The 24,977-nt window shown below is 49.1% G+C and overlaps 1 long non-coding RNA gene across 1 annotated transcript; it reads right to left on the bottom strand.

The window, feature by feature from the left end:
* Positions 1-907: 907 nt before the first annotated feature.
* On the bottom strand, positions 908-16,992 carry LOC135895926 (uncharacterized). Its single transcript, XR_010562522.1, has 3 exons — positions 16,729-16,992; positions 12,928-13,096; positions 908-1,114 (listed from the first exon to the last, which is right to left on the bottom strand). It is a non-coding gene; the product is annotated as an uncharacterized lncRNA (long non-coding RNA).
* Between the last annotated feature and the right edge of the window lie 7,985 nt (positions 16,993-24,977).

The raw sequence follows: 24,977 nt of genomic DNA, 5'->3' as shown, positions 1-24,977 counted from the left end.
AGCCAGAAACACGAAGTTTTCGCCGCGCAGGACACTTAAGTTTCCCCCTATTTTCACTCACTTGAAATTCGTGTCTTGTACGACAGCTTTATGACACTGCGAAACATCGGACAGCAGCGGTATGGCGCTTTGTAACGCTGAAATAATTGTCTCTCCACAAAGAGTATAAATAAGCTACACTGAGTAAGCATTTGTCGTTCGTAAGAGACAACACGCTTCCTGCTTCAAATATAAACACCGTGCCTCGTGAAGTGAAGCGGATGGTGCATACATTCTTTGGTATCACGCATACAACATACACAACAGCATGCGTTTCAATAAAGAACAAGCTCAAAACAAACGTCCGAACCACATAAACTGATCATAAGAAGTTCCTGCACCTGCATGCAATGCGAAGCACGTTGCGCTCCCCGCACACGTTTTCCAGTAAGGATTACTGTTGCGCAGCGGAAGCTGCCACGGTGACGGCAACTTGGCTGTAGCATACAAAGCAAGGAGTGACGCAACTACAGTTTAGTACGTAAAAGAGGAATCCGCATAGTAAGTGGTTCGTGTTGTGACAGCGCTATGGGATGGCCACGTATATTGAGGGCTCCTGAAGGGCAGTGTGCATACGAGGCGCGGCGAGTTTCCCTTCTCTCTGGTCCCCTCTTTTAGGTGCACGAAGTAGCGGCGCAAGCCAAGTCGCTGGTCTTTGAAACTTCTCAGTCTAATAGGTAGCTGAACTGCATGTGAATGTCGCCACGTGAATAATTTCTACCTACGTCGCAAGTGGTAATCTTTCTAGTTGCAGTTTAGGCTTCGCTGCCCAACCACCTTCACATTGTGAATGGGGACCATTTTTGCGATCCAGAATATGACGATCGTCTATTACGAACTAGGTCGGGTGAATAAAGTGAGTCGGGTGTAATTTGAAAGTCTTTACGGAAGTCAGAGTCGTGAGACAGGAGTCGCTCTTTTGGTAGAGCCTCGCACACGTAATGTGGAAGATGTGGACTTGTCGGCCAACGGACTGCAGCAACCGCCTTGCCAGCCTGCTTGCTTGCTTGCTTGCTTGCTTGCTTGCTTGCTTGCTTGCTTGCTTGCTTGCTTCCTTTGTCATGGCGTGTACTGACTACGGGGGAATGGTCAAGAAGCTGGCGGTTAAACGTAAACGTTTAGATGGAAAACGCGGTTTTTGAAAAGATCAATTTGAAAGTAACAAACATTGAACAATCTAATTGGAATCTATTAAATCAATAAATATGGTACGAGTAATTTGAAGTAAATTGAAGTTTGATAGAATAAAAAATAATAAATGAGTGAATTGACTTGGTATTCTCCTTAAGAGACGAAAGGGGGTTAACCGAGGGGCCCGATTTTTATTAGTGATATTATAAGAAGCCAACAAACAGTGACACCAAGGACAACATAAGGGAAATTACTTGTACTTAATAAATGAAATAAAGAAACGATAAATTAATGGAAATTAAAGTGGATGAAAAACTAGAGGAATCCCACGACCTTCGCATTACGTGAAGGTTGTGGGATTCTCCTAGTATCACCAAGGAACTCGCATAGCATAGAGTTTCTCACTATATTACCGCTATATTACCAATATAGTAAGAAATTCTGTCGCATAGGGCCCTGCATACGTTCCTGTGGCTAGAACCCAATGTAGATGCCCCAAAGGAGAGAATGTTTTCTGTGTTTATAGCAACGCCTAATTTTCGGAATAGAATTTCAAAGTACTTATTTCTCTGGCTTACGAATCGGCGGCAGGTTAATATTACAAAAATGACCAGTGGTTTCAGGTTCTTTGGAGAAATGACATAGAAGGACAGTGGTAGACCATACCTGTGTAGGTAAAAATTTAGAGGTAGAATTCGGCACCATCTGAGGCACTGGCACATACTCTATAGGTGGTTATCTGCTACAGTATTTCGAACCCGATTGCTCAAAGAGAAAGTGAGAAATAATGAGCGAAAATTTCGTAAGTCAGCAGAGCGACAAATGTTTTCCTTCCTCTTTTCAGGTACTCGTCGCTCTTTGGAGAGGAGCTGCAACAATACTCCCGAGGTAACGTGAGACGACGTCGTTGCCACGTGGGGCGCCATGTTGGTTGAGGGAACAACAATACCTGCGACTTTTACAGCCAAGCTGTATATGGCTAGTAGGGCATTTCCGTCGTCTAGTTGGCACGCGCTCGGGCCACTGCTCACGCGTTTGTCGTCTCCTTCCACAGCAGGCTCCATTGCCGCTCAATGCTTAAGGGGAATGAGCCATTCATTGGCAAGAGGAAGCTATCGGCGTTATCATCATCCTCATCATCATCATAAACTATCATCCTTATCATGGCTCGAGCATCTTCGACTTGTTCCATCATCATCATCAGCCTATTTTAGGTCCACTGCAGGTCGAACGCCCCTCCCTGCGATCTCCAATTACCCTTCTCCTGCGCCAACCGATTCCAGTTAGCACCTGGGAATTTCTTAATTTCATCACCTGACTGAGCCTTCTGTCGTCCTCGAGTGCTCTTCCTTTCTCTTGGCACCCATTCTTTAACCCTGATTGTCCACCGGTTATCTGGCCTACGCATTACATGACCTGTCCAGCTCCATTTCTTTCTCCTAATGTCAATTAGAATATCGGCTATCCCTGTTTGCTCTCTGATCCACACCGCTCTCTTCCTGTGTCCTAACGTTATGCCTTACATTCTTCGTTCCATCGCTCTTTGCGCGGCCCTTAACTTGTTTTCGACCTTCTTTGTGAGTCTCCAAGTTTCTGCTCCATATGTCATCACCGGTAGAATACATTGATTGCACACTCTTCTTTTTAATGATAATGGTAAGCTTCCAGTCAGGATCTGCCGAATGCTCTCCAACCCATTTTTATTTATGTTCCATAGCTGGCTCGTTAGTGCCCCTCGGCGCAACCACTCGAAAGCGCTTGTGCCTATGCTCGCGCATTGGTCGTCGTCGTATCCTTTCGCTGCTGGCTCCGTCGCCGCTCATTGCTTAGAGGGTATGAGCCATTAATTGGCAGGAGGAAGCTATGGTCATCATCATCGTCATCATAGACTATCATCATTAGCAATGGCTCGAGCATAGTCGTCTTCTTCCACAGCTGGCTCGTTCGCACCCCTCGGCTAAACCACTCGAACGCGCTCGTGCCTATGATCGCGCACTGGTCGGCGTCGTCTCCTTCCACTGCTGGCTCCGTCGCCGCTCAAACATCCTCAAACAGATAAAGCAGCGAGACATTAGAGCAAGCTCAAACAGACATTAACATCCTCAAACAGATAAAGCAGCGAGACATTAGAGCAAGCTCAAACAGACATTAGAGCCATCCTCAAACAGATAAAGCAGCGAGACATTAGAGCAAGCTTCGTCGACGCCGCGGAGTACAGCGATGGGAAGACCTTTGCCATCGTTGTGGTCGACTCCAGCGGCAAGATTTCTAATTGCGCCTCCATTCGCACTTCAGACCCCGGAGTCGCCGAGCAAGCCGCCATCGCCCTCGCCCTGCTAGACGGTCGTGGGTCCGAGATATATAGCGATTCTAAAACGGCAGTTAGGGCTTTTCAGAAGGGTTGCATCGCCAAGCAAGCTGCTTGTCTTCTTAGCAACTCGAATCGATATGCTCTCACGCATCATTCAATCCACTGGTTTCCAGCTCACGTAGGGTCGGTCGAGGGTGCTCCCCAGAACCTGAATGAGTCTGCTCACGAGGCTGCGCGTGACCTCACCGACCGCGCTTCCTCTGCAAGAAGCACCGACTCCCCTCCTCCCTACGGCCACAGGGACGCTCCCGCTACTCATAACGAGATTATTAAATTCTTCTACATGTCCAGAAGGGTCTTTCCACCCCCTCACCCCAGGTTGAATAGGGCGCAAGCCGTTTCTCTTAGGCTTCTGCAGACTAGTACGTATCCGTGTCTGTCCGTTCTCCACGAGGCTTACCCGGACGTGTATCGCGACGACGCCTGCCCCTCCTGCGGGCAGACCTCTACTCTAGCGCACATGCTGTGGGAGTGCGGGTCGACATACCCTAAGTTCATCAAGGAGGAGTGGGACTCGCTTCTGCGTAGCCCCGCTCTGGAAAAGCAAATCCTGGCTGTCCGGCGTGCCCGCGACCGGGCCGGTGGGCTAGACCTGCCGGTCCCGACGTGGGACTAGCCGGGTGCGCGACGAGTTCGCGTCCTCGCCGGACCTACAATAAATGTTTCTTCACTCCGTCGCCGCTCATTGCTTAAAGGGTATGAGCCATTCATTGGCAAGAGGAAGCTATGGTCATCATCATCATCATAGACTATCATCATTAGCAATGGCTCGAGCATAGCCGTCTTCTTCCACAGCTGGCTCGTTGGCAGCCCTAGTCGCAACCTCTCGAACGCGCTTGTGCCTATACAACACATTGGTCGTCGTCGTCGTCATCGTCTACAGCTAGCGCCGTTGCCGCTCATTATTCCAGCGTATAATTTTATTCTGAGGGCTTCGGGCACGCTCAACACTGTGGACAGTGGCATGCGGAAGAGGCTGTTATCGGCCTAGCCATCGTACACGCTTCAGCCATAACAGAACCGGATGGACACATCACACTGGTCACTGGTTCACAGACCGCCTGCAGGACTTTGGCACAAGGGAGGGTGACACCCTACATACACCGCATCCTTACATAATTACACCCCACAAATTTACACAGGGTGCGTATCTTCTGGACATGCCTCTTTCCATGGTAATGAACGTGCTAACGCGGTATATAGCGTGAGAGCTTGCTAACCGGGCGCTATTAGAATAGAAGAGCTGTCCAACGCAGACGACGCACCGATAGAACCACTGAACTACACTGAAACTCTACAACATTACAGCAGGAGACACTTACCCCCACCACATAATTCCCTTAACCCAGGAGATGCCGCCGCGTGGCGACAGCTTCAAACTCATTCATTTCCCTGCCTCTTTTATCTTCACCTCTTCCATCCCACACAATACACCTCATACGGTCCCTGCAGTGGAGCAAAGCCCACAGTATATCATTGTACCTGGGAGTGCCCACACCCTAAGGGTTAATCCCCTATTCGTTCATCTTCTTCCTGGGAGACTGCGCTGAACAGCTTAGACTCGCAAGAGCAGCGACGGCTGATCCGGCGGGCATGCGGAGCGGCGCGAGCCAATGGGGCCCCGAATTAAGGGCTTCACCCTACGAGGATGTCACCCCATCTCATTACAAATAGCCGTATTCTTTCTCCCTCTCTCTCTTCTGTCGTCGCAATGAGGAGGCGGCATTAATTTTTTTTTTTTTGCTTACGGTGGTGTGAACCATTCCTTAATGATCTATGAGCCATTCATTGTTTTACGTGACGGACGCATTTAATAACAGAGGTGATACGATAATGTGTGTACAAGATGATACCTATCGACACGATGACCACCCATCAGCAGAATAAATATGTTCGCAACTTTCTTCAAAATATTGCCGCGACGCCATCAGCGCCCAACCACGTTGACGAAAAAGACGACGACCCCGTCTGTGCAAGCGAGGCGCTAGAGAAGAAGAAGCCTGGACTGAGCGCTTGCCCTAACTCTCTCGAATAAATACCGCTCTCCTTTCTTGTCTCCAGTGAGCCGTGACACTGGTGGAGGTGCTGGGTATCGCATCATCACCTAATGATAGGGACGACTCCTGCGAGTAGCCCTGCATCCAGCCCTTCAAGACATCATCCACGCGTCGAGACACCTGTGCACCGCGCAAGCCGCCGCCTGCAAGGTCTGTGCCCGGAATTCGGCATCTTCCAAGGAACGTTGTCAGCGACTTCACCGACTCAGGAAATGGCGCTTGCAAGTCCTACACAGGTGACTGTTCAAAACAATCTAGTCCCCACTAGCTTCCACGGTGACACGTATGAAGACGCCGAAGACTGGCTGGACCAGTACGAACGCGTAGCTAAGGTCAATCAGTGGCGTCCGGACCAGAAGCTTTCCAATGTGTACTTCGCTCTTGAAGGTAGCGCAAGGACGTGGTTCCAAAACCGCGAGGCACATTTGACAACGTGGGACGAATTTTGCCGTCGGCTACTTGACACCTTCGGAAGCACTGATCGCCGAGATAATGCACAACGCCTTCTCGAGTTGCGCATTCAGAAGCCAAACGAAAGTGTTTCGATGTTTGCCGAGGACATGTCTCGTTTGTTTCGCCGCGCGGATCCCAACATGCCTGATTCTAAGAAGCTGAGCCATCTCATGCGCGGCGTCAAAGAACAGCTATTCGCTGGTCTCGTGCGTAACCCGCCTACAACTGTAGAAGAGTTCATTAAGGAAGCCACAGCAATCGAGCGGGCGCTGCAGCAGCGTTGCCGGCAATACGAACGCCTGACTAACGATGCGCCTGCAGGAGCCGCAGTATTGACAGCGACAGACGAGACCTTGCTCCGTGAACTAATAAGAGACATTGTGCGCGAGGAGATCGCGAAGCAAACTGCGACACCGAAGGAGTTCACTGTTGCTTCGGTCGCTGAAGTTATCCGCCAAGAAATCCGGCAAGCATTTGCATCACCTGAGCCACTCCCTCAACCGTGTCCCGAGCCACGCTTAGAGCCGCGCGCATACAGCTACGCGGACGCTGTTCGACGCCCTCTTTCTACCGAGCCAGTACAGCAGTACCACCAGCGGCCACCTATTGCTGCCTGGACACAGAGGGAGCATTTCAGGCGACCCCAGCTTCGAAGGACCGATGTATGGCGCACTGCTGATCGCCGACCATTGTGTTTTCAATGTGGCGAACCAGGGCACATTTATCGTTTTTGCCCTCATCGCCAGGGTGGCATCCAGGAAATGCCACCTGCCACTCCACGACAGTTTCCTGAGAGACATCGACGCTTCGACGACAGTGTCACTCGGGAACAAGGCAGCTCAGCTAATCTCCGGCCGCGCTCGCCGTCTCCGTTGCGTTATTCTTCGCCGAACCGTCGCAGTTTCGCCGACGTGGTAAGAGGCCGCTCTCCAAGCCCACGGCGGGGAAACTGAAATCGGCGACCTCCGGGGGGAAGGTTGCAAGTCGTCGAACCGCCGAAAGTCCCCCAACATTACAGAGAAACGAGCAGAGCAGCCCGGAGAATCGGAACGCCGACGAATTTGTGAGTTCCGACCTACTTTTAACGATTGATGGGCACGATGTGACAGCTTTAGTTGATACTGGCGCAGACTTTTCGATAATGAGTGAGCAGTTGGCAGACCGGCTTAAGAAAGTCAAAATGCAATGGACGGGCCCTTATATTCGAAATGCCGGGGGCCAGATAATGACACCTACAGGAAAATGTACTGCACGACTCCAGATAGGAAATACAGCTTTTGTCGCCACTTTTATGATCTTAAAAGAGTGCTGCAGATCACTCATCCTTGGAATGGACTTCTTGAGGGAGTACGGTGCCGTCGTTAACATACGGGATGGCGAGATAACCTTGTCAACTAGTACAGAGACGAGCCACGACGAAGAGCGCCAACGTACATCGTTACGTGTCGCCGACGACGACGTCTGCATACCACCACTATCATGCAGTCTTGTCTCCGTCAGTTGCGGAGAACAGTTTGCCAAGGACGGCGTAGCCGAACAACTAACTGCACTTCTGTTCCATCAAGGTGTTGCCATCGCTCGCGGTATTGTCAGCCTAATCGGTGGTCGCACAGAGATACTTCTGACAAATTTTACCAATGAACGCCGGCACATCAGTAAAGGCACCGCTGTGGCATACTTTGATGAAATTGACCACGTTCAACACTGCTTTGCTGTGAAAGAAGAATCGACCACCGATACGATGCCACATGCACCCGTCATCGACGTTGACCCAGGTTTAGCGCCGCAAGAGAAACAAAGTCTCAGGGAACTGCTTGACGATTTTAAGGACTGCTTCTCTACAACGTCCCGAGTGCGTCAAACACCACTGACGAAACACCGCATCATTACGGAGGAAACAGCAATACCCATCCGACAGCATCCGTATCGCGTGGCTGAGAAAGAGCGTGAAGCAATACAGCAGCAAGTCAAGAAAATGCTAGAAGAAGATGTCATCCAGCCGTCAAAAAGCCCTTGGGCATCGCCCGTGGTACTCGTTAAGAAGAAGGATGGTAGCCTGCGGTTTTGTATCGATTATCGCAAGCTCAATCGGATTACAAAAAAAGATGTGTATCCCTTACCACGCATCGACGATTCCCTCGACAGGCTACGGCATGCACGGTACTTCTCATCGATGGACTTAAAAAGTGGATACTGGCAAATAGAGGTCGATGAGCGGGATCGCGAAAAGACTGCATTTGTAACGCCTGATGGGCTCTATGAATTCAAAGTTCTCCCTTTTGGTTTGTGTTCCGCCCCAGCCACGTTCCAAAGACTAATGGATACTGTACTCTCAGACCTTAAGTGGAAGACTTGCTTAGTCTACCTAGATGATGTCATTGTTTATTCTGCCACATTTGATGAACATCTCAGACGGCTACGGTCGGTTCTTCAAGCCATACGGTCCGCTGGGCTTACCTTAAAACCTGAAAAGTGCCACTTTGGATATGAAGAACTACAGTTTTTGGGCCACGTAGTAAGTCACACAGGTGTCAGACCTGATCCTGAGAAAATCGCAGCCGTCGCAAAGTTTTCAAGGCCTACAGACAAAAAGGCAGTCAGACGCTTCCTGGGCCTATGCGCATATTACCGGCGATTTATTGCGGGTTTTGCACGCATCGCCTCACCGCTTACCTGCTTAACCAGAGATGATGTCACGTTTGTGTGGGGCGAGGAGCAGGAGGCGGCATTTAACGAGTTGCGGCACCGTCTACAAACTCCGCCTGTTCATGCCCACTTTGACGTGGATGCGCCGACAATGATCCACACCGATGCCAGCAACGTAGGTGTAGGCGCCGTCCTTGTTCAACGGCAAGACGGCGCTGAGCGAGTCATCGCTTACGCGAGTAGAACATTGTCACGTGCCGAGTCGAACTACTCCACCACAGAGAAGGAATGCTTGGCTGTAGTATGGGCAGTTACCAAGTTCCGTCCGTACATATACGGCCGCCCATTTCAAGTTATAAGTGACCACCATTCTCTCTGTTGGTTGACCAACATGAAAGATCCATCTGCACGTTTGGCACGCTGGAGCCTACGGCTTCAAGAGTACGACATGACGGTGGTCTATAAATCGGGAAGGCAGCACTTAGACGCTGATTGCCTTTCCAGATCGCCGATCGAGTCGTCAGGCGGAGATGATGACGAATCCACTGGCTTTTTGGGAGTTGTTGATGCGGCCACCATCTCTCAACAACAGCAAGAGGACCAGGAGCTCGCGTCACTAATTGATTTCTTAGAAGGCCGCACCACAAACAAGCCCAGATTGTTCTCGAGGCACCTGTCATCATTCTGCCTACGCAACAGTGTTCTTTTTAGGAGGAACTTCTCTTCAACAGGGAAGAAATATCTACTAGTCGTCCCTAAAACACTCCGCAATGAAATTTTGCAGGCCTGTCACGACGAAGCTACCTCAGGTCACTTAGGCTACACAAGAACATTAGCACGGATCAAAAAGAAGTATTACTGGCCACGGCTCGCAGCACAGGTGAAGCACTACGTTCGAACGTGCCTTGACTGTCAGCGGCGAAAAGTGCCCCCTACGAAACCTGCCGGACCATTACATCCCGTTCCAGTGCCTGCAACACCGTTTGCACAAATTGGGATGGACCTTTTGGGCCCATTCCCACTATCTGCTGCCGGAAATAAGTGGATCATAGTCGCGACAGATTACCTTACGCGATATGCTGAAACCAAGGCACTTCCTAGCAGCACAGCAGCCGAGGCCGCACAGTTCTTCATCGAAAACGTCGTCCTGAGGCACGGTGCTCCAGCGGTCATCGTAACCGACAGGGGAACCGCGTTCACGGCTGAACTTTTGCGAACTGTACTCACCCTCAGTGGCACGGCACACCGAAGGACGACAGCCTATCACCCGCAAAGCAATGGACTTACGGAGCGCCTCAACAAGACTCTCGCAGACATGCTGTGCATGTATGTCGATGTGGAACACAAGAACTGGGACCAAATATTACCCTACGTAACGTTTGCTTATAATACGGCTCGGCAAGAAACAACAAGAATGACGCCATTCAGTCTCCTCCACGGTCGAGAAGTGACTACAATGCTGGATGCTATGCTTCCTCATGACTTCAGCGATTCCGAGACTGACGCCGCAGATTTTACAGAGCGCGCTGAAGAAGCAAGACAGCTCGCGCGCGTTCGCATAGCTAGCCAGCAAGACCGTGATGCCCGACGTTACAATGAACACCATCGATGCGTCGTCTACCAGCCCGGGCAAAGAGTGTGGGTTTGGGCTCCAGTACGCCGCCGAGGCCTCGCGGAGAAACTTCTGCGACGATACTTCGGACCGTACAAGGTTTTACGACGCCTTAGCGACGTCAACTATGAAGTCGTTCCTGACAGCCCATCCTGCTCGAGGCGCCGTCAGGACCTGCCTGAGACTGTGCACGTGGTGCGCATGAAACCATATTTTTCTGAATGACATGGACACGCTCTGGTTTGCTGGACACCAGATGCTACCCGCCGAGCATCGGGACGATGCTCTTTCTGGAGGAGGGCAAATGCCGCGACGCCATCAGCGCCCAACCACGTTGACGAAAAAGACGACGACCCCGTCTGTGCAAGCGAGGCGCTAGAGAAGAAGAAGCCTGGACTGAGCGCTTGCCCTAACTCTCTCGAATAAATACCGCTCTCCTTTCTTGTCTCCAGTGAGCCGTGACAATATTCTGTCACCTCTATGCCGTGTGCTAAACGGCTTCTCTGGTGATCCACCTTCACAGAGTGGAATGGCTCACGATATTTTTTCGATACTCTACTCGTGCCGGCTCCCCTGCGTTAATCTTTCACGGCACATTGGCTACAAAACTGAGACTCTACGCCTAGCAAGGGACGGCGGACACGGCAGACGCTACGCATCCCGCATACAGCGCTTGTCTGCCCGGCGTCTTGCCCCTCCTCGGTCAACGGTTATACGTGGAAGGCGGCGAGACACCGTTCATTCGTCGCCGCTTGTTTGCGTTTGACCCCTGCCTATGGCGCCGGTAAGCGAGGATTTCAGCTTGTGTTTGTAGCGGCGGCTCCTCCTCGACGCGGTGGTAGTGCGGGAACGAAGGTGCTGTAGCGGCTGCAGCTCGGTCATGGCAGTGCCATCGTCGATGCAACAGAGACAGCAAGGCTCGCGCTGTGGGGCCTTGGACAGAGCGAAGCCTAGAGAAGGCACGGGAGGCCCAAACGAAAACTATATTTATTTTTATTGCGTCAGCAGGGGCCCAGAGCGCCGGCGAACCCGAGCACGAGCCCGCGCGTCTCTGCTGCTGCGACGATGATGCTGCCTTGAACGCTCGAGGAGCAGCCGTTGAAGTACTTCTTCCACCAGCGGCGCTTTAGCAGACAACGTTGCTGCCGATAGGGTCCGTACAGCCGCTGTGGGCTACGCGAAGCTCTGCTGGCAGATTACGGCCAACGCAACCATCGCCGCGCAGCGCTGCGATGGACCCAGCCGCAGCTTCACATCTGCGGCCACCTCCGTTCGACGCAAACTCTATGACGCAGTTCACGTCTCTCACCCGTCGTAAGAAGCAATGCTACTCAAGGCCATGGAAGCTGAGGCGTGCAGCTCCCTTCCGCGTCAGTTCATTAAGGAAGACCGTTCTGGACCCTGCATACGGTAAATATCCAATGCAGGACCGGAGTGGGCGACGCAGCAGATCCAGTAGGTATATAGCGTCCCAAAATCGGTAAGGTAATCACCGACATCGTGACTGAGTGTTTAAGACACTCGGCTCGTGTCGGCACACCCGTGGATCCAGGTTCGCGGGTGGAAATTGTGGGATAGCGACCCAGGTTGGCCTGTGGCATCAGGTCAGGGCCGGAACCCGGCCCAGCTGTGTCTGGCTCCTCACCTCAGAGCCGGCAGTTGGGTGCGGTGGGTGCTTTCAATGGCCGCGGTGGGTAAGCTCTGCGGAGCTGTGAGGGGTCGACCCCCGCGGCCAAAGCGATGGGAAGGTGCGGGTTCCCCACAATTTTGCTATTTTCTATTCAACAGAATTTTCGAAAGAAACGAAGAAATGAAAGAGAAGCACAGATTTTGAAAAATAAAGCATCATCGAATCATGACAAATGTATTTCGCCTGATTAGCTTCGCTGTCGTACGTTATGAAATAAATGAAGAGAAAACACAGACCTTGGGTAATTTTCTACTGTGTGTATGTGTCCGGGAAAGAAAAAGAAACCACTCGGGATGTTGAAAAAGTACAAGAATCAACATCGACATCAATGCCAACAACAACAACGACTAAAACAGTGTAAAACAACAAAATTTAATATTTTTTGTAGCCATTTCGGCTAGCAATACTATACATTCTTGCACAGCCAGTAAAGCAAAGATACGAGTAAGTTTTCTTTCATCATTTGAGCACACATTCGTCACTTCATACGAGCTCAATTTGACGAATCAATCGACCCCTGACGTTCGTGGGCAGCCCTGTCAAAGTGTTTTTGAAAAGAAGGCCCATAAACCGCGAAGAACTCTTTCAAACTGACCTGGCAAAGAACTTTAAACCACGTGCACTCTGAGCTTTCCATCTCTCTGGTCCCCTCTTTGTAGGTGCACGAAGTAGCGGCGCAAGCCATGTCGCAGGTCTTTGAAACTTCTTAGTTTAATAAATAGCTGAACTGCGTGTGAATGTCGCCACGTGAATAATTTCTACCTACGTCGCAAGTGGTAATCGTTCTAGTTGTAGTTTACGGCTTCGCTGTCCAACCACCTTCACAATGTGAATGGAGACCGTTTTTGCGATCCGGAAAATGACGATCGTCTATTACGAACTAGGTCGGGTGAATAAAGTGAGTCGGGTGTAATTTGAAAGTCCTTACGGAAGTCATAGTCGTGAGACAGGAGTAGCTCGTTTGGTAGAGCCTCGCATGGGTAATGCGGAAGATGTGGACTTGTCGGCCAACGGACTGCAGCAATCGCCTTGACAGCCTGCTTGCTTGCTTGCTTGCTTGCTTGCTTGCTTGCTTCCTTTGTCATGGCGTGTACCGACTACGGGGGAATGGCCAAGAAGCCGGCGGTTAAACGTAAGCGGTTAGATGGAAAACGCGTGTTTTTGAAAAGATCAATTTGAAAGTAACAAATATTGAACAATCTAATGGGGATTTATTAAATCAATAAATACGGTACGAGTAAATTGAAGTAAATTGAAATTTGATAGAATAAAACATAATAAATTAGTAAATTGACTTGGTATTCTCCTAAAGAGAAGAAATGGGGTTAACCGAGGGGCCCGATTTTAATTAATCATATCATAATAAGCCAACAAACAGTGACACCAAGGACAACATAAGGGAAATTACTTGTGCTTAATAAATGAAATAAAGAAATGATAAATTAATGGAAATTAAAATGGATGAAGAACTAGAGGAATCCCACAACCTTCGCATTACGTGACGGTTGTGGGATTCTCCTAGTATCACCAAGGAACTCGCATAGCATAGAGTTTCTCGCTATATTACCGCTATATTACCAATATAGTGAGAAACTCTGTCGCATAGGGCCCTGCATACGTTCCTGTGGCAAAAACCCAATGTAGATGCCCCAAAGGAGAGAATGTTTTCTGTGTTTACAGCAGCGCCTAATTTTCGAAATGGAATTTCAAAGTATTTATTTCTCTGGCTTACGAATCGGTGGCATGTTAATGTTACAAAAATGATAGTGGTTTCAGGTTCTTTGCACAAATGACATAGAGGCGCAGTGGTAGACCACATCTGTGTAGATAAAAATTTAGAAGTGGAATGCGGCGCCTTCTGAGGCACTGGCACATACCCTATAGGTGGCTATCTACTACAGTATTTCGAACCCGATTGCTCAAAGAGGGAGTGAGAAATAATGAGCGAAAATTGCGTAAGTCAGCTCAACGACAAATGTTTTTCTTCCTCTTTTCAGGTACTCGTCGCTCCTTGCAAAGGAGCTGCAACAATACTCCCGAGGTAACGTGAGACGACGTCCTTGCCACGTGGGGCGCCATGTTGGTTCAGGGCACAACACATGCGATTTTAACAGCGAAGCTGTATATGGATAGAGCATTTCTGTCGTCTAGTTGGCACGCGCTCGGGCCACTGCTCACGTGTTCGTCGTCTCCTTCCACAGCAGGCTCCATTGCCGCTCATTGCTTAAGTGGAATGAGCCATTCATTGGCAAGATGAAGCTATCGGCGTCATCATCATCCTCATCATGATCATAAACTATCATCCTTATCATGACTCGAGCATCTTCGACTTGTTCCATCATCATCATCAGCCTATTTTATGCCCACTGCTGGTCGAATGCCTCTCCCTGCGATCTCCAATTACCCTTATCCTGCGCCAACCGATTCCAGTTAGCGCCTGGGAATTTCTTAATTTCATCACCTGACCTAGCCTTCTGTCGTCCTCGAGTGCTCTTCCTTTCTCTTGGCACCCATTCTTTATCCCTGATGGTCCACCGGTTATCTGGCCTACGCATTACATGTCCTGTCGAGGTTATCTGGCCTATGCATTACATGTCCTGTCGAGCTCCATTTCTTTCTCCTAATGTCAATTAGAATATCGGCTATCCCTGTTTGCTCTCTGATCCACACCGCTCTCTTCCTGTCTCCTAACGTTATGCCTTACATTCTTCGTTCCATCGCTCTTTGCGCGGTCCTTAACCTGTTTTGGACCTTTTTTGTGAGTCTCCAAGTTTCTGCTCCATATGTCAGCACCGGTAGAATGGATTGATTGTACACTGTCCTTTTTAATGATAATGGTAAGCTTCCAGTCAGGACCTGCCGAATGCGCTCCAACCCATTTTTATTTATGTTCTATAGCTGGCTCGTTCGTGCCCGTCCTCGCAACCACTCGAAAGCGCTTGTGCCTATGCATGCGCATTGGTCGTCGTCGTATGCTTTCGCTGCTGGCTCTGTTGCCGCTCATTGCTCAAGGGGTATGAACCATTCATTGGTTAGCTATGGCCGTCATCATCACCATCATCATCAACTGTCATCAATAGCAATGGCTCGAGCATAGTCGTCTTCTTCCACAGCTGGCTCGTTGGCACCCCTCGGCTAAACCACTCGAACGCCCTCGTGTCTATGATCGCGCACTGGTCGGCGTCGTCTCCTTCCACTGCTGGCTCCTTCGCTGCTCATTGCTTAAAGGGTATGAGCCATTCATTGGCAAGAGGAAGCTATGGTTATCATCATCATCATAAACTATCATCATTAGCTGGCTCGTTGGCAGCCCTAGTCGCAACTGCTCGAACGCGCTTGTGCCTATGCAACGCATTGGTCGTCGTCGCCGTCAATCGTCTACAGCTAGCTCCGTTGTCGCTCATTATTCCAGCGTATAATTTTATTCTGAGGGCTTCGGGCACGCTCAACACCGTGGGCAGTGGCACCTGGAAGAGGCTGTTATCGGCCTAGCCATCGTACACGCTTTAGCCATACGGGCACCGGATGGACACATCACACTGGTCACCGATTCACAGACCGCCTGCAGGACTTTGGCACAAGGGAGGGTGACACCCCACATAAACCGCATCCTTACATAATTACACCCCACAGCTTTACACAGGATGCGTATCTTCTGGACATCTGGACATGCCTCTTTCCATGGTAATGAACGCGCTAACGCCGTAGCGTGAGAGCTTGCTAACCGGGCGCTATTAGAATAGAAGAGCTGTCCAACGCAGACGACGCACCAATAGAACCACTGAACTAGACTGAAGCTCTACAACATTACAGAGATAGCAGGAGACACTTCCCCCCACCACATAATTCCCTTAACCCAGGAGATGCCGCCGCGTGGCGACAGCTTCAAACTCATTCATTTCCCTGCCTCTTTTATCTTCACCTCTTCCACCCCGCACAATATACCTCACACTGTTCTTACTGTGGAGCAAAGCCCACAGCATATCATTGTACCTGGGAGCGTCCACACACTCCGGGTTACTCCCCTGTTCTTTCGCCTTCCTCCTGGGAGACTGCGCTGACCAGCTCAGACCCGCAAGAGCAGCGACGGCTGATCCTGCGGGCATGCGGAGTGGCGCGAGCCAATGGGGCCCCGAACTAAGGGCTTCACCCTACGAGGAAGTCACCCCATCTCATTACAAATAGCCATTTTCTCTCTCTCTCTCTCTCTCTTCTGTCTTTGCGATGAGGAGGCGGCGTTAATTCTTTTTACTTATGGTGGTGTGAATCATTCCTTAATGATGTATGAGCCATTCATTGTTTTACGTGACGGACGCATTTAATAACAGAGGTGATACGATAATGTGTGTACACGACGATACCTATCGACACGATGACCACCGATCAGCAGAATAAATATGTTCGCACCTTTCTTCAAGATATTCTGTCACCTCTGTGTCGTGTGCTAAAAAGCTTCTCTGGTGATCCACCTTCACAGAGTGGAATGGCTCACGATATTTTTTCGATGCTCTACTCGCGCCGGCTCCCCTGCGTTAATCTTTCACGGGACATTGGCTACCAAACGGACACTCTACGCCTAGCAAGGGAAGGTGGACACGGCAGAGGCTACGCATCCCCCATACAGGGCTTGTCTGCCCGGCGTCCTGCCCCTCCTCGGTCAACGGTTATACGTGGAAGGGGGCGAGACAGCGTTCATTCGCCACCGGTTTTGTTTGCGTTTGACCCCTACCTATGACGCCGAAGCGAGGATTTCAGCTTGTGTTTGTAGCGGTGGCTCCTCCTCGACGCGGTGGTAGTGTGGGACCGAAGGTACTGTAGCGGCTGCACCTCGGTCGTGGCACTGCCATCGTCGAACCAGCAGAGACAGCCAGGCTCGCGCTGTGGGGCCTTGCACAGAGCGGAGCGTAGAGAAGGGACGGGAGGCCCAAACGAAAACTAGATTTATTCTGATTGCGTCAGCAGGTGCCCGGAGCTCCGGCGCACCCGAGCACGAGCCTGCGCGTCTCTGCTGCTGCGACGATGATGCTGCTTTGAACGCTCGAGGAGCAGCCGTTGAAGTACATCCTCCACCAGCGGCGCTTTAGCAGACAACGTTGCTGCCGATAGGGTCCGTACAGCCGCCGTGGGCTACGCGAAGCTCTGCTGGCAGATTACGGCCAAAGCAACCATCGCCGCACAGCGCTACCGTGGACCCAGCCGCAGCTCCGCATCCGTGGCCACCTTCATTCGACGTAAACTCCATGACTCAGTTGACGTATCTCACCCATTGTATAAGAAGCAGCGTTACTCAAGGCCGTGGAACCTGAGGCGTGCAGCTGCCTTCCGCGTCAGTTCATTAAGGAAGATTAGATTTAGATTATGGGGTTTTACGTGCCAAAACCACTTTCTGATTATGAGGCACGCCGTAGTGGAGGACTCCGGAAATTTCGACCACCTGGGGTTCTTTAACGTGCACCTAAATCTAAGTACACGGGTGTTTTCGCATTTCGCCCCCATCGAAATGCGGCCGCCGTGGCCGGGATTCGATCCCGCGACCTCGTGCTCAGCAGCCTATACACCATAGCCACTGAGCAACCACGCGGGTTCCATTAAGCAAGACCACTCTGGACATTGCATATGCTAATTATTCAGTGCAGGACCGGAGTGGCTGACGCAGCAGATCCAGTAGGTATATAGCGTCCCAAAATCGCTGAGGTAATCACCGACATCGTGACTGAGTGTTTAAGACACTCGGCTCGTGTCGGCACACCCGTGGATCCAGGTTCGCGGGTGGAAATTGTGGGATCGCGGCCCAGGTTGGCCTGTGGCATCAGGTCAGGGCAGTAACCCGGCCCAGCTGCACCTAAGAGGCGACAGCTGGGTGTGGTGGGGGCTATCAATAGCCGCGGTGGGTAAGCTCTGCGGAGCTGTGAGGGGTCGACCCCCGCGGCTGAAGGCGATAGGAAGGTGAGGGTTCCCCACAATTTTGCTATTTTCTTTTTTAAATTAATTTTGATTGTAGTCTGTACTTTATGAATCAAATAATACTAAAAAAACGAAGAAAAGAAAGAGGACAGGTTTTGAAAAATAAGGCATCATCAAGTCAAACTTGGGCTATCGCTAACCTCGCCAACCATTCTTTCTTTTAGGGCGACTTCACTGGGATCCAGCCACAGGGATGCTTGTCTTGTAGTTTACAATTTTATTAGAGAGACAAAAAGAGTACCTTGCTGAACTTCTAAATTATCAATAATTTCTGTTATTTCATTTCCTTACGTTAATTCATTTTATCAAAATTCTCAGCAATATTTTCATTACACTTCTATAGTCCCACGCTCCCCAATTGAAATCTAGTTTCGCTTTTCTTCTAAGCATAAGGAAAAGCGCCTGCTTCTAGTACACATACGAGAAGACAGTAGCGCATACCCCATAGTGAGTATGCGCTACTGTCTGGGATACAAGACAATGAGAAGCATCGTCAAATCATGACAAAAGTATTTCGGCCGATTCGCTTCGCTGTTGTACGTCATGAAAAAAATGAAGAGAAAACATAGACTTTGGGTAATTTTCTACTGTGTGTATGTGTCATAATATATAAGGAAAGAAAAAGAAACCAATCGGGATGTTGAAAAAGAACAAGCATCAACATCGACGTCAACGCCAACACAACAACGACTAAAACAGTGTAAAACAACACATTTTAACACGTTTTGGAGCTCTTTCTGCTAGCAGTGCTATACATTCTTGCACAACCGGTAAAGCGAAGATACGAGTAAGTTTTCTTTCGACTTCGTTAGGCCCCGTCATTTGAGTGCGCATTCTTCACTTCATAAGAGCTCAAGTTGACGAATCGATCGACTCATGACGTCTGTGGGCACGTCCTGTCGTAGTGGTTTTGAAAAGAAGGCACATAAACGGTGAAGAACTCTTTGAAACTGACCTGGCAAAGTACTTTAAACCACGTGCGCTTGGAGCTCCGTGACTACTCACACAAGGAACAGCGACTGAGAAGCTGAGCCTCGTCATACAAATTATTGAAGCGCATTAACGGAAGACAGCGCAGTTGCTTAACGACGCTGCAGTTGACGGGAAGCATGAGAAGCAGACACGTATCTTCGAAAGGCGAAGCTTAAGCGTCCTTCAGATTTTCTTCAATAAGCCTATACATGTATTAATTTCATGCTTGAAAGCGCGTCGTTTTATTTAGTTCTTATTTTCGCTGGTTGGTGCAATCATTAATTTTGTAGAATGTTTGGCTATATGCTGCATGAAGTGTTGCATTCTCGTGTGCCTTATATTTTCTCCAATGATTACACCCTATATTAGTGATATTAGCTAGTAGCGCTCGTTACGCTGGGGCGGCAGGCTAAAGTGTTTGCCAAAGCACACTCATAATTCTGTGAAGCAGTTCCACACGTAATTTACTGCAAAGGCCTAATTAACCCACGGAATTTGAACTTTGCATCCACGTTACGCATAACGCGCCACTTAAATTTGTCAAAGATGACCAAGGTGACTTGGTGCTTCACCGAGGACACCGGGAAAACGAAGTAGAATTTTCGTATCACGCATGAAAATATGGAAAACACTATATATGAGGTTCAACAATTACTTCGAATACGTCTGTTCAAGCAAGAAACGTGAAGTTTTCGCTGCGTAATAGACTTAAAATTCCCCATATTTTCACTTCATTTGAAATTGGTGTCTTATACGGCAGCTTTATGACCCTGGGAAGTATCGCGGATAGCAGCAGTGTGACACTTTGTAACGCTTAAATAAATGTCTTTCCACAAAGGCTATAAATATCTTACGCGGAGTAAGCAGTTGTCGTTCGTAACTCACAGCATGCTTCCTACTTCAACGAAATATAAACACCGTGCCTCGCATAGCTCACCGAAGAGGCCGGGGAAAGGCAACTACATGTCTTTTATAACGCATAAAAATTGTATGAAGAGATGTATTCAATAAATATTTTCAAAGCACGTAATTAACCTACACACTTCGAACTCTAAGTGCGCATTTCCAATAAAGTGACTCTAATGTTCTGATCATATGAAAATTCTGCCGTTCATGGTCCTCTCAGACAAGCGGGAGAACTTTGTAAGCATTTCATATAACGCCTCTAAACGGGCCGAAAACTGGGGCTTAGACATTTTTTTTATTTAATCCCTAGCTGTCATGCACCCTTCAAAATTCGCCTTAAATTGACCATATTTAATTTGCTCCATTTTCTCAAAACACAAACTTTGTGAGTTGTGCAGTTTTTTTCAGGAAAACCATGAAAACTGGCATGCATGTTCGATCGCTTCCATCCCATGAACAACATCGATTGCTGTAAAAAAAGTAAGGCGTAAAGGGTTAAATGCTGCACACCAAATAATTTCTCTCTCAGTGGTATATAGCAGCCAAAGTCTTCAATATTCTGTGTTCTGTTTTAATGTATGTATGTATGTATGTATGTATGTATGTATGTATGTATGTATGTATGTATGTATGTATGTATGTATGTATGTATGTATGTATGTATGTATGTATGTATGTATGTATGTATGTATGTATGTATGTATGTATGTATGTATGTATGTATGTATGTATGTATGTATGTATGTATGTATGTATGTATCGGTCAAACGGGCGACCGACAAACCTATCAGATAGACAACTTTATTCAAGGAAAAAAATGCTGGTGCATCAAGAGCCCCTCAGTTCAGAGGACCGCTTGCCACCAGGCTGGCCTGGATATATCCCCACCAGGTATCGTTCGTTTGTCAGGTAGACAACGTTTGTGAGCCACTGGAGGAGGGATGTAGGGAAATGTGGCGGGGCGTTGGGGACCTAAATTAGGCTCGTACAGTAGAAAGCTGCTCCTCTTTTTCCACTTATACACCTGCTACATGAGGCGATGAAAAGCGCCATGGTAGTTTTAAACATTTATTAACTTCAATACTTCGTCGCCCCCATGCCCGCTTCTTTGAAGTTGTCGGAGTTGATCGAGCACGGAGTTGCTTGAGTGTATAGCGACACAGATGTCAACGAAGCCGCTTCGTAACTCCTTGAAGTATTTTGCGCCTAAGTCGTCGACATCAATTTCATCACTATTTACGTCGAAATGTACGCGATTCGCATTCAACGAACTCCCCGAAGTCAATCACAAAATTTAAAAAAAAATGAAGAAAGAAAGTATTCGCCTGTTGCTTGCATGAATGAACTTCACGCGAAAACCGTTATCCCTTCGGCGCTCGATCAGCAACCTTTTAAACAGGACGAGACTTGTTGCGAACAATCGCACCACTATATCCTTGCACAGATCATTAGCGCCTGGGCTAAGGTTGCGTAACAAATGCGTAAACAATCTCGCTTCCTTTGTGTGCACCTGTCCATTATCGAGTTTGGTTTAGGCTGTTGCGCAAAACGCCCGTAGCTCGCGGGGTAAACAAGTGAAGCGCGTCGGGGCTTGCCATGCGCCAGTATAGGAAGGCATTGTCTGAGCTCGCGCAGTAATTGAGGGTTCGACTTTTGAGGCGCTTGCGTATGCCTTCACCGGCGGGCAGTTGAGGCTCCGCAGGTGAAGTCACTCCGGGTGCTCCTTTGCTACTCAGCAAACCAAATTGAGGTTTATTTTTGTTTTTTTATCGTCGAACACGAAGTGCTAGAGAACTTAATACTGGCCATGCCGGCCGCATTATAAGATGCCGTAGTGGAATGCAAAATGTCTCGTGCGAGCTTATCGTGCCGTGATCAAGTTAAGGAGCCCCACTGGTCGGAAATAGTCTGGAACGAGTCTTCGCTGCGCCGACCCCCGTCCACACAATCCCGCTTTGGGGCGTTGAGGCCGGGACAACTGCTTTTATATATAGCTAAGCGCCAAGTTGACGTGAATGCATGCTACGTATACATGCCATTTCCTCGCCTTGCTGTAGCGTTGCAATTAGCTTTCCGATACTTTCGCTAAATAAGATACCTGAAATTATGGGAGAGAGGGCGAGAGTGATTCTGAAGAGAATAGGGCCTCTTCCGCTTCACAATCACGCCCACGCCCTCTCTCTATCTTCCCGATAATGTCAGGTATCTTCCCTAACGCTTGTAAGGAAATATATATATATATATATATATATATATATATATATATATATATATATATATATATATATATATATATATATATATATATATATATATATATATATATATCGTGGGCGTGATATATGTGTAGGGGCCACGCATTACTTCGACAAGAATAGCGCTGAAGACACTTGGAATATTAAATAGAGTGCGAGAGGCCCCTTCAGCGACCTCCGTTTATATGTGTACGGCTGTTCACTTTTAGGGGAAATGTCTCGACACTTTATCCTGCATTACTTCAGCACTTCTTCTACTCCGTAGTGCAAATGGGCCAATATATAAGGCATATCTACACTATGGAGTCGTGAGTTCCTCTTGGTATTGGTACTTTCTCTGGTATCTGTGTAAGTATATACCTGTCTATCCTGCCTCTTTCTTTCATCGTTTTTCGAAATTGCAAAATGATTTGCTTTGTAGTGTGATTTGTGATTTGATCGCAAGCATCGTAAGGTTTTAATGGTGTTTAATGCTCCTGTATACCTGCGCAATTTTACCACCATGTTTTTGCATTAAGCCTTAATTCCAGCTGTAATGCCTTGTGGCGCCGTGGGTATGTAATAAATAAATAAATAAATAAATAAATAAATAAATAAATAAATAAATAAGCATGTATAGCCACTTAATGAACACCATTTATTGAAAGATTACATTAGTACGGATTCCGCTGCTGCTTACTAAATTAAGCGCGGTAGTGTCTGAAGAATAATACCTGATCACTTCTTATACACACCTCCATCCAGAGAGGTGTTCCAGAGTAGACACAGGTGCCGCAGAAATATATATGCGGATACTTGAATCGACCGACAGTGGGCAAGCGAGGGAAGCCATATACCACTCTCACCAGTTGTCTCCGAAAAGCCTTTGACAGCAGTGAAAGCTGTGAAACGCCGAATGGTTAAGTGCCATTCACGAAACCTCACTGGGACTGTAGAGCCGGCAGAGAATACCGGCGTCAGGCCGAGCCGTGAACGACAACCACCGCGCGCATACCACACGCCACGGATTGCCAGTTTCGAGCGGCGAGAGCCGTCACAATTGAGAGTGCCTGCTGAGAACGGCCCGCCGCCGCCTCCGATTTAACCGGCCTCGGCCTCATCTGCGGTCAGCGCCTTCACGCTCTCGCGACAAGCGCAAAGGCGCGCATGCGAGCTTCGTTCGGCTAGCGGGCAGCAACAATCATATCTGGCGCCGCGGTCTCGCTTTCAGCCACGAGCACGATGAACGATACCTACGTGTTCTTTTTTTTCTTGCGAGCGCGATAAGCAAGACGACCCCAGAGCGCGCTGGTCGGAGATTAAGCCGGGCGCCTCCACGAGACCTCCTATAGTATATAGCCTGTATACGTTCATTGACTCGCCTGCCGGCGAGCTCCAATACGGCAAGTCCGCGGCCTTACGTACGCCTCCGCTCTCAGTTTTTCGCCGACTAACTGCGACCGCTCTGTTCCGTTATCGCTGGCGCTGCTGCGGCGGCGGCGTCGGGCATTGCTCGCTGACTCGCAGGCTGCCCGCCGGCCCACGAGGGCGGCTCGCCGAATACCGTATACGTCTCGCTTCTTTTGTTCTTTCCCGGTCGTCGGCTGTACAGATTGCATCGCGGTTGCTGGCGCGACCTGGCCTGGGCGACGAGTCTCCGCGCGGTTGGCCCCAAAAAACCACAACGGGGCGACGGGATTGCAGGCGCGCCGCGTGCAGGATCGGATCGGCGGAATCTATACAGACACACTCGGAGGCGAGAACTGGCGCGCTGAATCGGGCATGTTATGGGAGGCGCCCGAAAAGCTCTCTATATTTAAACTTCTCGAACGATCAACACGCCTGGTGGAAGAAGCATGGTGCGTCGGAATGTGCGAATATGCTCGTCGAAACCGGTCGCGTCGCAGACCAAGCCGCTTTCCCTGACCCTCTACACGGGCACGTATCCAGCGTCATCTTGATCGATATCCTGGCGCTCTACATAGCCACGCTTTTGCCTCCAATTAAGCACTATCGGCACAGTCAGTCGCATTTAGACAACAGGTCGAACTTTGTCTTCGCCTACGACGTGGTCGCTCAGGTCACGGATATCGCGTTCTGGGGGGTATTTTGCAAGTGTCTACCTAGTGGACTTGTTCCATTTCGTATGCCAGTGCTGATTGGCTTGGCTGGGGTAGGCGTCACAAGGAGACAGACGCCCCCAGCCAACCAGCACTTCAGCAGCAGACGAAATGGACATGTCCGCTAGGTGGACTCTTCCAGAATAGTCCCTCTGCTGCTAAGCACAAGGGGCTGAGTTTGATACCGCAACACGGCGGCCGCACTCCAGTGCGAGCGATATGCATAAATTGGAAACGCTAGTTTTGCCACCGAGCTTTAAATTGGCTTCACAATACATAGCCTACGCGGTTAAGATTCATCCGGAGCAGTCCATTACGGCATCTGTCAGAGCCACGCCTTTATTTTTTTTTTTCGAACACTAACACCAAACTTCCTCATTCTATTGACTGACTGTCTGACTGACTGACTGACTGACTGACTGACTGACTGACTGACTGATTGATTGATTGATTGATTGATTGATTGATTGATTGATTGATTTGATTGTACTTTTACACAATTTTCATAAGTCGACCGTGGTGTATTCACGTTCTGCCCACATGCTGAAAAAAAAAAAGCCCCCATGCCTCGTTATTACACATCTGCGATTAAAGAAAACCTCGCAGCATACCACATACAATAAATGGGCACAGAGGAAAGTTTATATCACCGAACGATTGAGGCATGTAGGCCTTGCTAATATGTGCCTGATCATGATGATGAGAGCTGTGATAAATATGACGAAAATTATGAGACTGCCAGATAGACGCAACTCAAAGTGGAGTTTACCGCTCGTCGTAAA

The sequence above is a fragment of the Dermacentor albipictus genome, chromosome 2 (assembly GCF_038994185.2).
Source record: "Dermacentor albipictus isolate Rhodes 1998 colony chromosome 2, USDA_Dalb.pri_finalv2, whole genome shotgun sequence".
Classification (NCBI taxonomy): Eukaryota; Metazoa; Arthropoda; class Arachnida; order Ixodida; family Ixodidae; genus Dermacentor; species Dermacentor albipictus.
This window is presented reverse-complemented; position numbering and strand designations above follow the sequence as displayed.